We start from the raw sequence: 15,032 nt of genomic DNA, 5'->3' as shown, positions 1-15,032 counted from the left end.
TAAACAGATTGACTTCATTATATTTTAGGTGAGAATCTTTTTGTGCATTAGTGAGTCATTGAATCATTCATTGAACCATTTGAAAAACAAATTATTCATGACTAAAACATAAAAAAATAATCAAAAATTCATATGCATTTCCCCCAGAAAAGTAATAGCATCTCATTTTCTTCCATTTTATCTACTACTACATTCATCAAGCTATAGAAAAAAGACAACCATATTAAGAGTTTCAATAACATCCTCACACAATTTTATTTGCGTATGGACATCAACTTTTGTTACCCATTTGCATGTGTAACAAAAACTGTACGAGAATAACTCGTGATTCATTCATCTAAAATGACTGAAATCAAAACCACAGATTTGTTCACGAAGGAAATACCACTATTTCATATTAAAGCAAACTTCAAGTGAACTAGAACCAGTTTGCACAACAATGTTCTGATGTGAAATTCCCTACTTAAAGCTTTTCTATCGAACTGGACACTCCTGGTTGTATTTCCCAATTTCCCAGAAATCGCAAGGATAAAGGATAAAGATTTTCACAATTTTTCCACAAAAGAGGAGTGTGTGTTGACAAAGTGGGCAAAGCAAACAATCTGACAGGATAAACATGCACAACATAGACAGCCAACAAGCCAACCACCATACAAAACATGTACCTAAAAACAGACTTCAAAACACACTCCAGACAACAAACACAGGACATTCCAAATAAAACTTCTCAGTACACAATCACAGAAACCAATACGACAGACACACTCGAACCACAGACAGCACTCAAACACATGACGTCACCTTCCAGTTACGAGAAACAGGCTAACCTAAACTCTGCTTCTACAAACACTGGTCTACGAGATCTGGCAACAAACGGCAATGCTCCATTTGATGTCTCTCTGAGTTTCGATCTGAGCGTGATGATTCTGCAGCTTCTTATCAATGACGTCTGGATGTGCAGAGTACGGCGTCAGGCTATAAATTTGGGAAGGGCACAGAATCAATGCCCTAAGTGGTGGAGAAGTGGCGCAGAGCTTAGATGGAAGGATGGGAGATAAAATAAATGATGCATTTGGCCCGACAGCCTTCCTCCCTGCCAACATCTTTCCATCTCCTTCATCTGTTCCTTATATTTCGGTCTCACTTTAATCCTCCATTTCAGGTTTAGCTTCTTTCCTACATGATGGTATTCAATTTCAGTTTCCCACCTCTGCCACCTGAGATCTTATACAGCCTTCAAATGATGTCGGGATGATGACGAGACAAGCACAAATAAACACCTCAACAGCATATTTACCAGCTGAGGTATATGGAAGCTTGTTTCCGCCACTGAATAAAAAAAAAATGTAAAAACGTAATTGTGACTTTTTATCTCAAAATTGCGTGATATAAACTTGCAATTGTGAGAAAAAAGTCAGAATTGCGAAAAAAAAGAGAATTGAGAGATATAAACTGCGAGAAAATGTAATTGAGAGAAAATGTCAGAATCATGTGACAAAGTCGCAATTGCGTGTTAATTACGAGAAAAAAGTCAGAATTGCGATAAAAAAAGTCAGAATTGCGAGTAAAAAGTCAAAATCGCGTGATATAAACTTGCAATTGCGAAAAAAAAAAGTTTCCGCCACTGAATACATTTTTAAAAAAAAGGTAAATCGTGACTTTTTATCTCAAAATTGCGCGATATAAACGAGAAAAAAAGTCAGAATTTCAAGAAAAAAAAGAGAATTGAGAGATATAAACTCACAATTGCAAGAAAAAAGCCAGAATCACATGACGAAGTCAGAATTGCGAGATATAAACTTGAAATTGCAAAAAAAAGTCAAAATTCCGAGAAAAAAGTCAGAATCGCGTGATATAAAGTCGCAATTGCATGATATAAAGTCAGAATTGCGAGAAAAAAGTCAGAATTGTGAAATTTTAACTCACAATTGCGAGATATTAATTTTCGCAAGTCATATAAACTCGCAATTGCAAGAAAAGTCAGAATTACGAGATCTAAACTCAGAATTGCGAGATATAAATTCTCACATTTCTGACTTTTTTTTCCTCACAATTCTGACTCACAATTTATATCACTTTATATCAATTTATATGGAGTTGTTTATATCACGCAATTCTGAGAAAAAAAGTCAGAATTGTGAGATAAAAAGTCAGAATCACATGACAAAGTAGCAACTGCGTGTTAATTACAAGAAAAAAAAGTCAGAATTGCGAGAAAAAAGTCAGAATCGCGTGATATAAACTTGCAATTGCGAAAAAAAAAAGTTTCCGCCACTGAATACATTTTTAAAAAAAAGGTAAATCGTGACTTTTTATCTCAAAATTGCGCGATATAAACGAGAAAAAAAGTCAGAATTTCAAGAAAAAAAGAGAATTGAGAGATATAAACTCACAATTGCAAGAAAAAAGCCAGAATCACATGACGAAGTCAGAATTGCGAGATATAAACTTGAAATTGCAAAAAAAAAGTCAAAATTCCGAGAAAAAAGTCAGAATCGCGTGATATAAAGTCGCAATTGCATGATATAAAGTCAGAATTGCGAGAAAAAAGTCAGAATTGTGAAATTTTAACTCACAATTGCGAGATATTAATTTTCGCAAGTCATATAAACTCGCAATTGCAAGAAAAGTCAGAATTACGAGATCTAAACTCAGAATTGCGAGATATAAATTCTCACATTTCTGACTTTTTTTTCCTCACAATTCTGACTCACAATTTATATCACTTTATATCAATTTATATGGAGTTGTTTATATCACGCAATTCTGAGAAAAAAAGTCAGAATTGTGAGATAAAAAGTCACAATTATCATTTATTTTTTTTATTCCGTGGCGGAAACAAGCTTCCATAGAGGTACACTGCCATTTAATTTATTTTTTTAATAGTACTTCTATTTAGCAAGCCACTGTTCAGACTTGGAGAGGCATTGAACGGGTCTGTGAACACACTAAATAGCTATGACATTTCATTTGTGAACAAACTCAATGAATCAATCATCTATTTACTGAACAAACACTCACTGACAGAATGAACGTATGTTGTTCGTTCAGTTCGCCATGTGAGTCAATCTTGTTCACAAACAAAGAGAGAAAGAGGGCAGAAGAATTATGAATATAAAAATGTTCAATTAAAATGACGTGAGGACATAATTGAAACATTTAAGCTAATATTGTTGTTGTTTTATATACAGTAGCTTGATTAATGTCATGACCAGCAGTTAATGGAGGGAGGATCTTTGTTCATAACAAAGCAGAACTCCGTTAGTAGATTTGAAGACGCACATTTTTAACAAAAGGTTAAAAAGACTTGTTTCAGTCACAGACAGGTTTTAGATGACTCAGATAAGTGAACTGCATGGAAAAGAGTCACTGAACAAATCTTTTTGGTGATCTGATTCAGAAGATCCGAGTCCCTGGGATGAATGACTTTAGGGCTTGAAAATTAAACCAGCAATATTTGATTGTAAAATTTTGCTAATACAAATTTTATTCCCAATTTTATCATCACATATGATTTCGAAACTCACAACTTTCCAGGAAGAACTGAAGGCAGCATTAGTCATTTAATGCACAGTGTTTCTTTTAGCTCTTTAACCTTTCACTTCCTGCCACAGGTCTGGTGGTTTGGTGTATTTCTGTACACACACACAGATCTTAGAGTTTACCGCATTTCCTCCAAGCCATTTCATTTGAGGTCATGTCCTGTCTAATCTAAGTACCTTTGTGTGTCATAATGTTCTTGTTCTCTTATTGAGGTCCAGCCCACAGAAGCAGTGGGGTCTCTGTCTCCGTGACTGACTGTGAGGTCAGCGGAGGGCTAAGGGGTCAGGGTTTAATCAGCTTAATGGCTCCTCGTTCATCTCTTTTCCCCCGATGACCCCAAACCCTGACCCCCATGGCAGCTGTTGATCTGTGTGTGACCCTAAAACCACCCACAATAAGATGATCCACCCCATCCAATTCACTTCACCTCAACAGACACACATTTGTGTTAATTGCTGTATGAGGATAATGCTTACAAAGCCCCACAGGCACTCGTGTGGAATGGATGAGACTGGCACTTAATCCAATTTAATGTATGCCAATGAACTGAATATCACAAAAACAACTCGCAAATAAACCAGCGCTTCCATTTCATATGTTCAAAAGAACAAAACTGACACTTTCAGGGAAAACTGATGCAAATTAGAAACAGAAATGGAAGCATTAGCCACTGGAGAAGACACTGTGACTGTAACACACCGTGTCCTAACCAGAACCATGCGATAAAAGGTATCTTTTCCATGGTAATCAGAGTTTTCCTCGTGGCAAAGTATGGCAATGATAATAACAGGTATTGTTTATGTGCTTTATTTAATGTTAAAAGCGATTAATGCGAGTTTGAATATCATTCTGTGTCCCCAGCTTTTTAGCTGTAATGAAAACAACACTGGCTAATTCACCTCAGATCTTGAAAATAAATAAATGGGCACAAGAACGTTCAAACTGTCAACTCACTGCGAGTAGACAAGTGTATTCTATGAAAAAAATCGATTCAGTCACTACATATGTACTTTAAATAATGTTTAAATGATGTAATATTTATGAATTTCACTATGTACTTGCCCAATCACGTTCCGAGGGGAAAAAGGGGGTTCCCCAGGTAAAATTTGCATCCCAGGGACTAAATATCCTGTTATTTGGGGTCGCTTCAGCCCGCGGACATGAAAAACAACCCACGGCAACAGTGTTAAAGTAGCCCAATTCAACGGGAAAACTGCAGACTTGGCAACACTGCTTGACAGTCCTGGGAGGTGATATTAGCCAATCATTTTGGTCAATCAACAGTTGCCAATGACTGTGATTGATGACTTTTTTGATATAAGAATTTAGTCGGTAGATGGGTTTTCACTGTATGTGCACACTAAAAAATGCTGGGTTGTTTCAAACATGCACAGCATCCACCCACCTCAAGCAAGCTATGTTCCTCAACCTAGTGAGCCATTGCTGCCTAAATAGCACCCTAATGGTTATTAAATCTCATAACTGGGTGAGTAGGAACCCGCTTCATAGAAACTAATGGGGACAGCACAGGATTTGACAATTGACCCTTCGCCAGGAGTTTGATTGACAGGCGATCTAACCAATCATAACGGCGAATCCGCCATTTTGTCCGACAAAGCAGTCAGGGGAGTTAGTACTTGAAAACTAGAACATGAAAAATGGTGTGTACTGACGTCTTTCCGTGATTGAAACAACATTCCTTCTGATGTTCATTCATGTTTATTTGATGCTATAAATGAACTAGCAGGAAGAGATGATCGCTTCACGAGCCGCTTGAACTGAGGTGCTACAGCGATCTGTCACGACACATTAAAGAGCCACAGAACGGTATTTACTGTTTAAATTTCTTTAAAAATGACAAAATTTGAAATTTGAGACTTTGTTTCATATCAAAAGTAACCTGCTCTGCTCTGTCTTGTCTGTCGACGCGTTGTCAATGTCCTCTTTGCTCCGCGATGTATTTTTCACTGTGTGAGAACATGATGTGTGGTGAGACAACTGATTTCAATTGATTTAATTCATACAACGCAAGAGGAACAATTCTGATTGATGAGTATTATATAGTGTATATCTGAACAATATACACTATCGTTCAAAAAAAATAATCTAAATAAATTAATATTTTTATTCAAGGATGCATTATTTTTTGCTTTTCTTTTAAACTTTCTATTAATCAAATAATCCTGAAAAATGTATCATGGTTTCCAAAAACTGTATTTAATAATAAGAAATTATCCTTGAGAATCAAATCATCATATTAGAATGATTTCTGAAGGATCATGTGACACTGAAGACTGGAGTAATGATGCTGAAAATTCAGCTTTGATCACAGGAATAAATTACATTTTATTAATATATATTACAATAGAAAACAGTTATTTTAAATTGTAATAATATTTCACAATATTACTGTTTTACTGTATTTTTATGCATTAGAAGGCAGTTTACTTAGGTTGATTTCCTTTTGGAATATGTTTTGTGTCTGGAGTGTGTCTACAATCCATTAAACGGCTGTCTCTGGAGGCAGATCACTGGGTTTTGGAACAGAGCGAGCCTATGCCCCCTTTCGTAACCTTGCAATAACATTAATTCAACTTAAGAACAGAAACAAACCTTCTGTTCCAGTCAGGCATTGTTAAGAGCTTATCAGACCACTGAGCAGAACCTGGCTAATTAGTTGAATGTGTGTGTGTTTGTGTTATTCCACTCTCCTTTCTTTTAGTGTTATCGCCACAAAGGCTCTGTTCTGTTTAAGCCAAATAGCCGGCATGTGTTGTGGGTGCCAGCCCCTTGTAATTCAAACCTGGGCTCTGACATACAGCGGATGGGATGGCTGATTTGCTAACTCTATCTGCTGCTACTTCTCTCTAGCTGTCTTTCCCTGAAATATTCAGAGACACACGGGCTCCTGTTACCTGCCTGGCCGGCAGACGAGGGCCAGCGGATCCACTTTCCGACCACAGCATCTCCAAGGGCAACAAGTACGGAGTGTGTGTCCGCATTTAAGAGAGAGCTTGCGTTTGTTTGCAATGGTATATGCATATGCAGAAGGTGTAGTTTCTTCTCCCTCTCTTACTATGTGTGTGATCACTGCCGGACATTCTCGGAGCCCTTTGCATTATTTATTGTGCTGCTCCAGGTCTGTATATTCAAACGGCGCCCGATATGTTCAGCTTACACGATAAGCAGCCATTTTGAAGGACACGCGGCCTCATTTGATCTCATCTGGCTTCTATAAAGCAACACTCCAAAGCAGATGGGACAAAGGGACATACTGAGAGGGGACAAAATGCCTCCAATATTGGTCTAGACACAAGATAAATAATAAATAATAAACTCAGAGTTGACAGAACTTAACTTAACAACTTAAAGGCAAAATTTAAGCAAAATTCACTCATGTGTTTGAACATAAATGTGTGTTGGCAGGAAAAGGTAAATAAGGTAAAAATATTAAATAAATGAGGCCTGCTTATTGGACACAATGAAGCATAAAGGCCTGATGTAGACTGAGCTCATCGCTGTCAACCTTTACTTTTCAAAAATCAATGTCTCTTTCATTGATCGAGTGAATGCATGTTCACCTGGGAACGGATGAGAGCAGCAACTGTCACAGAATCAAGCGTGAGCAGCAAGGCTGGGTCGTCTGCGACGTCTGAGCCAGGCACACAATCCATCATGGAGAGAGGAATGCACATGTAAACAACCAAACACAGATCAGAGGTCACATGCCTTCTTCAGGTCAGGCCTACAGTGGAGAGCCAGAGAAAACATTTATGTAGAAATGTTAGCATTTGCACCGGGGCGATTCTAGGAATAGTTCACACAAAAAATTAAAATTCTGTCATTATTTACTCAGCATCACGTTGTTCCAAATCTGTATGAGTTTCTTTCTTCTGTTGAACACAAAAGAAGATATTTTAAAGAATGTTATAACCAAACAGTTGACGGTAGCTATTGACATCCATAGTAGGAGAAAAAAAAAACATGAAAGTCAATGGCTTTTATGTTTTCAAATCAGTGTTATTGGCAACTAAAACTATTAAAAATAATTTTAATTAATAAAGCTAAAATCAATTATAAATATTAGGTAGAAAAATTAAACTTTAAAAAATAAACAAAAATTAGAAATACTGCCAAACCTAACTGAAATAAAATAAGTTAAATAAAACAAAATTAGTAAAACTGAAATAAAATTAAATTACAGCTAAATAGAAATATTTAAAAATAAATATAAAAATAAAAGCTTGTTTTTTCCGATTACTCTGATGAAAAAATTTAAAACTATTATAAATAAAAAATGTATTTTTATATTTTTATAAATTACAAACCTGTTAACTTATACAAGGTATGAACAACACACATTCACTTGTATGAAAATAGTAATTATATAAATATTACGTTAATGGGCTATACCAACAATAGTGCCTTTACTGTTACTGGTCTCATAAATATGATTATTTGTATGTGGAATTTTAAAACTACAATCAATTTCTAACAAAAAAATATTTTAGCAAAGTGTGTATTTTAGTCGTCTGTTTGACGCGCATGCGCGCACCGGCGCTGGTTCCTTGAGCTCTGTGAGGTTTAGAACGACGATTGTTGTCAGAATATGCTAAATGGAAATACTCGTGGGAATTTTTAACATTTATAGACAAGGATATAACAATACAATGTAAGTTATGCGCTGAGGAAAACACGTGTTGGTGACACGCATCTGTCAAAGCGCGAGAGGGGAAGACGCGGTAAATGCTTATGCTTTTGTTTGAAGCGCAGCAAGTCTGATTCGGACGACTTGAATCATGTACCTTTCCCGGAGCAGCTTACTCTGTGTCCTCCGCTATTTTCCATATGCGTTTTGTCCATAGAAATATGTTATTCACTACTGTAAAGCGACGTGACTAGCTTATGCTTTCCCGGGCACAGCGCGCAACCGCAGACGTGACTAATCGATAACCATTCTTTGTCAGTTATTTTCATTGTCGATAATAATCGATTTTAGTTCTTACATCCCTAATGATAATTTTATCTAAAACATACTAAAATAACACTGTGCCAATTGAACTGTCTTTTAAAAAAATTATATCTGTTTGTCAGTAGACCTAGATGTAAAATGATCGATAATTGTGCTGTATTTGTGTGTGTTTTATTTTGCTATTTCACTGAGGAGCCAAACATTGCCACAGACTACATGGAAAGATAATATTTATGACTTTAAAGCTTTTTTAGCAATGGTAATGGGAGACTTTAAAGTGAATTTTTACGACAACCAGTGCTTTGTACATTCATAAAAAAGCACCAAGAGTGTATTGTAAATTCATTTAAAGGAAAAAGAGTCGATATGAAATGGCGTCACAGATTTTTTTTGGTCTAAATTTGAATGTAATCTACCTTGATAGCAAACTGAATGGTATTGAGCTATTTATCTATAATTTGTTTTGTAAACAGGAAGGGCATTTGCGAGGAAATATGTGTTCGGGTAACAAAACAAAACCATTAGGCTCATAAGTAAGGGCCAATCAATATATTCAAAAAATCATTCAGAATTCACACTGAAGAGAAAGGAAGGAAAATAAAGGATCTTGTTTCCATCATGACCCTGAAACCTTTGCACAAACAATTTTTTATGTTTCCATGACAACTGTGAAATGATGGAATGGATGGATAGTAGCACCATGCACAGCGAGAATGGCTTCCATGATATCTAAAGATAAGTGTGGCGGAGAGACAGAGAGAAGTATGAAGACCAGAGGCAGAAAAGTAGGGCAAATAAAGAGCTAGGTATAATAAGTGCGCTACAGATGCCTCATGTCGCCCCACAATGGCAGCGCTCCTTGCCAAACAGGTCTGTCAATTCACTGCTAAATTTCCCAAGGGGCTTTGCAACAGCGCTCGGCACTTCCAGGCCCCTGGTGTGTGGAGCGCTGAGGCGTCGTCTGCTCTACCTGAATTTACCAATGACGAGCACTGTGCAAACTAGGTCACTGGGTACGGTCACTGACACAGGAGCGCAGACGACTCCCCTGACAGTAAGACTGGTATAAAAATGCAGGTTTGTGGCAGCTTGATAGCTGTGTTTCTAACCTCTTGTCGCCCCGTTGTAAGAGTTTCCTATTTTGCTGTGCATTATATACTCAAGAGGTGTCAAAATAAGTATAATTCTGAAACATAAGCAAGCTCTGTCAAAGAGCCGCAGCAGTTGTACAAAGCAAATGAAATTTAGCACAAAAGAACAGAAGTTTACTCATGAGGGAGGGTTACTTTGAAAATGTACACTACCGTTCAAAAGTTTGGGGTCTGTAAGATTTTTTATTTATTTAAAGGGGTCCTTGATTATGATTTCACTTTTTCAACTTTAGTTAGTGAGTAATGTTGCTGTTTGAGCATAAACAACATCTGCAAAGTTACGACGCTCAAAGTTCAATGCAAAGGGAAATATTTTCTTTTACAGAAATCGCTTTTTAAGGACTAACAGCTGGTAGGGACTACAATGAGCTTCTTCCTGGGTTGGTGACATCACAAACTCCAAAATTTACATAAACCCCGCCCCCGAGAACACACAACAAAAGAGGCCTTATTGGGCTGCTTTAGAGAAGAGGAAGAGTTGTTGTAGTTGACATGCCGCCATTTTACGCCGGACTGCTTCACAAACGAGGGTCAATTCAACACAAAAGATTAATATGACGACACATGCTAGTCGATGAGTTGAATCAACTCCACAGCAACTACATAAATTTATCCACTAACCATTCAGAAACACCCAGTTTCATTTTAAAAGTTGTAACTTCTTCCTGAGTCTCTCCATCAGTCGACTCCGGTTTGAACAATGTAAGGCTGAACACCGTTACTGACAATCCTCATTTTGACTGCGTGAGATTCTCCAGCTTTGTTGTTGTTGAGCGACCGAAGCGCGAGCTGTTAAAGCTCCGCCCTCTTCTGGAAAGGGGGCCGGGAGCAGCAGCTCATTTGCATTTAAAGGGACACACACAAAAACGGCGTGTTTTTGCTCACACCCAAATAGGGGTAAATTTGACAAGCTATAATAAATGATCTGTGGGGTATTTTGAGCTGAAACTTCACAGACACATTCTGTGGACACCAGAGACTTATATTACATCTTGTGAAAGGGGCTTATAGGTCCCTTTAAAGAAATGAATACTTTTATGCAGCAAAGACACATTAAATTGATCAAAACTTTCATCAAAATATAAAATAAAAAAATACTGAAAAAATGCATCATGATTTCTACAAAATATTAAGCAGCACAACTGTTTCCAACATTGATAATAATCAGAAACGTTTCTTGAGCATATTAAAATGATTTCTGAAGGATCATGTGACACTGAAGACTGGAGTAATGATTGATGAATGATTTGATCACAGGAATAAATTACAGTTTACTATATATTCACATAGAAAACAGTTGCTTTAAATTGTAATAATATCTCACAATATTAGAGTTTTTGCTGTATTTTTTATCTAAGAAATGCAGCCTTGGTGAGCATAACATTTTAAAAATTCTTACTGAAATCTTACATTACAGAATTACTAATCAAAATATGCAAGAACCCAAATTCAAATATGAAATTAATATAATTTAATTATTTTTTATTTAATTATGGATTGCCTCAAGACAAGATGACCTTTACTTGCCCTGTTCTCCCCTACTTTCCATTAAAATATCATATGAATGGCTTTCTTGAAGTTATACATTAAACCTGGACAGGAGAAAGTATAAATGCTCTGAAAACAATACCTGCAAAGTCACAATTAATCACAGACAGAAAGGAGAGTGTGTAAATCCCTGTTCTTCGACAGAAAAGTGGACAAAAAGACAAAAGTGCTGCATATGTAGTTTCCCATGTCCCCTACACTAGTGACTTGAGAGTACTTTATTTCTTTCCTAGTAACTCCAATTTTCATGAAATGTACAGATAACCAGATTGAATCTTTTTTTAATTCAAATGTAACAGAATACAGTAACCTTTTTAAATTACATTACGTCATTCCAAGTATCCCGTTCCTTCCTAGGTCTGGGTTCATCACATTGTTGAATGTATCAAATAACACCTTCCTGAGAACTGTACTGTAAATGCCTGACCATAATAGCCAAGATAACACTTTCCACTTGAACTAGCAAGGTGGCTAGCAGATAACCATTATAATCTTAATCCTCCAGTACATTTTCCACATCTTCTGCAGGTGAAAAGGACTTGATGAGGATTATTCAGCGAGGATTATTCATTTTTCTTTGAGATGGTGGATAATACTGCTCCTGTTTATACCCACCTACTACTAGCATATTAGAGTAGCTTTGACTTGAACTCCACTGACTGAACTGACTCCACTTTCTGTTTTTTTTTAACGAGTACTACGTAATATATTTTACTCATAGGGGCATGAATACTTCATTTAAATTAATTCAGTGACTGAAAGTAACAGGAAATGTTTGTGCGCGAGGGGAACAGAGCGTGAAATCCTGCTCTTTCCATAGCTTTCATATTCTCTTTCGCATATCTCTATCTCGAGCGCTCCTCTCCATCTCTTTTACTTCCTTGATCTTCACACAAACTGACAGCTATCTTCTCTCTTTCTCTCTTCCCTGAAGCACAGTAGCGTGTTGCTAAAGGTGACCCAGCCTGAAATCAATAGGTGCTGCCTGAATTAGTCAGAGACATATGAGGTGGAGCGTAAGCCGAGATTCAGCAAAGCTATCTGCACAAACAAATGCTGTGATCAGTCTCTCATGCTCTCATTTTCTGTGTTCGGGAAATCACTGAATGATGACATCAAAAAGTTTTGAAAATGAAAAATCTGTCATCGTTTACTCACCCTTGTGTCATTCCAAGCCTGTATGAGTTTCTTTCTTCTGTGGAACACAAAAGATATTTTGAAGAATATTGGAGCTAATTGACTTCTGTTGTAAGGACAAAAGAAAAAATGAACGAAATGTAGGGGAGTAAAAGAATTTTCATTTTTGGATAAATATATCTCTTTAAATGAACGTCTTTCATTTCAAAAACATGGATGATGAATGGATGGATGATTGGACGGATGAATGGATGGATGGGTGGGTATATGGATGGACCGATGGATGGGTGGATGAATGGATGGATGGACCGATGGATGGGTGGATGAATGGATGATGGATGAGTAGATGGATGGATGGATGGATGATGGATGAGTAGATGGATGGATGGACGGATGAGTAGATGGATTGATGGATGGATGGACGGATGAGTAGATGGATTGATGGATGGACAGATGAATGAATGGATGAGTAGATGGATGGATGGATGGCCTGATAGACAGATGGACAGATGGATGGATGGAAGGATGATGGATGAGTAGATGGATGGACGGAAGGATGGATGGAAGGATGATGGATGAGTAGATGGATGGACGGACAGATGGATGGACGGATAGATGGATGGATGGACGGATGGATGGAAGGATGTTGGATGAGTAGATGGATGGACGGATAGACGGATGGATGGAAGGATGTTGGATGAGTAGATGGATGGACGGATAGACGGATGGATGGAAGGATGATGGATGAGTAGATGGATGGATGGATGGATCGATGGACGGATAGACGGATGGATGGAAGGATGATGGATGAGTAGATGGTGGATGGATGGACGGATGGAAGGATGGACGGATGGATGGAAGGATGATGGATGAGTAGATGGATGGACGGATAGATGGATGGATGGATGATGGATGAGTAGATGGATGGATGGATGGATGGATAAGTGGACGGACGGATGGATGGATGGATAGATGGAAGGATGTTGGATGAGTAGATGGATGGACGGATAGACGGATGGATGGAAGGATGATGGATGAGTAGATGGATGGATGGATGAGTAGATGGATGGACGGATGGATGAATGGATTCCGCATAGATCAGAGTGAAGAGAAGTGTATATAGATGGAGTCTATAGATTGTAATCCTTCTTACCCTCACATAAAAAGTTAAACAATTAGGAGTCAAATTCACCTTATCCAGTCAGTAAATACATAATAAGAGTCTAATAAGAGTGGCAAATATCTGAACCAGACCCAGTTTACAGAGGCACAAAACAAGACAATCCCTTCAGATATCTAATTTGATTAACAGCAAAAATATCTGCACAACACATCAGTCGGTCTCAGCATATAGACACAAGGGGTTTTGACCCAGTTTTGTTCCCCCTTATGTGAAGAAAAATAAATGAATAAATAAATAAGAGAAAGGGGGCTGTGCTGTGTTTGGTGAACTCTGCTCACAGCATTAATGATTAATGCCTCTCCTCTTAAGGGCTTCCTGTGCGTGATATCACTCCGCTGCTGTATACAAGTGACGTAAGTGCAATTCAATTACACAGAACAACAAACTCTCAAACGTACAAACAACACGCATTTACTGAAATAAGATCAAGACCTGCCTACAAACTGGAGCAGCACATTTAAAGATGCTCAAAGACATCTGAAAAGTGAGCCATCAACAAGGCAAGCAATCACTTGTGACCTTGTAGCAAATGAAAGCTTTGCTCTCTTTATTTGACAGAAAGCAGGCTCAGGAATCGCAAGGGTATCACATTCTCCAGATAGAAGGACGATACAGGTCTACACACACAGACACACCTCATTTAACAGCTATCACACAAACACATCTTAAATTAGCTTCTCCTTCACCAACACACGGACTCACTATTTTACAACATGCAGTATGTCACAATAAACAACAATTATCTGGACACCAGCAGTAAAACGTCACCCCACTGTCATCTAAATGTAAATAAGACCAGCATCTGCTCTCACTGAAGTAATAAATGAACAACACTAAAAGGGTTATATCATGAAATCTATTTTTTTAATGTTTTGAAATTGTCTTATTCTGTAATCTGTGACTTTATGACATTGCAAGTATGAAAACATTAACAAAAGATCAACCAATATTGAGTTATTTTGTCTAAAAAAATAAAACATAAAACACTAAAATCAGTGAAGAATTTAGTCGTATATAAAGTTAGAGAGTGTAAAATGTATATTTATTTTAAGATTTGTTACAGATTACATTTAACAGTGTTGTTAAAATTATTGCCAAGTATCACAGATGAGGCTTAAGCTAGTCCCAGACTAAAATGAATGTTGAAGCTGTTTTAACTGAAAGCCTATCTTAATATGTCAGTGCCATTGTTTTGTCTCGAGATGCACACCAGTAATGTTTCTTTCTAGTGAATGTTTATAAAAGCTACTTAGATGTCCTAATTGAACTAAGGTCTAACCCTGGCTTAATCTAAGCCCTGTCTGTGAAACCAGGCCTATGAGTGTTAACTTTAAGTGAGCATTAGTTGGGGGAAAATGGGGGAAATGAACATGCACAATTAAATATCCGATAAAAGCAAAAACATATCCAAAACTGAACGATACAAATGAACAGCAGATAACCCATATGGGACCAATATATTGTGCATCTCTAAAATGTAGAGTAGCAAAAATGGCAC

The 15,032-nt window shown here is 37.3% G+C and overlaps 1 protein-coding gene across 3 annotated transcripts in view; it reads right to left on the bottom strand.

The window, feature by feature from the left end:
- The window catches only part of spsb4a (splA/ryanodine receptor domain and SOCS box containing 4a), an 84,725-nt gene that overhangs the window by 63,912 nt on the left and 5,781 nt on the right, over window positions 1-15,032 (bottom strand). The window contains exons 1-2 of one of the 3 annotated variants that reach the window (XM_051874257.1): window positions 8,349-8,394; window positions 7,125-7,195 (exon numbers count right to left, since the gene is read on the bottom strand). The gene's annotated coding sequence lies outside the window, so the exon portion shown is untranslated. Of the gene's footprint in view, window positions 1-7,124; window positions 7,289-8,348; window positions 8,395-15,032 lie in introns of those variants that run through there. The other 2 variants (XM_051874247.1, XM_051874218.1) reach the window with 2 other exon arrangements.

Source organism: Ctenopharyngodon idella, chromosome 2 (genome assembly GCF_019924925.1).
Source record: "Ctenopharyngodon idella isolate HZGC_01 chromosome 2, HZGC01, whole genome shotgun sequence".
NCBI lineage: Eukaryota > Metazoa > Chordata > Actinopteri > Cypriniformes > Xenocyprididae > Ctenopharyngodon > Ctenopharyngodon idella.
The sequence above is the reverse complement of the archived record's forward strand: the minus strand, read 5'-3'. Positions and strand labels throughout refer to the sequence as shown.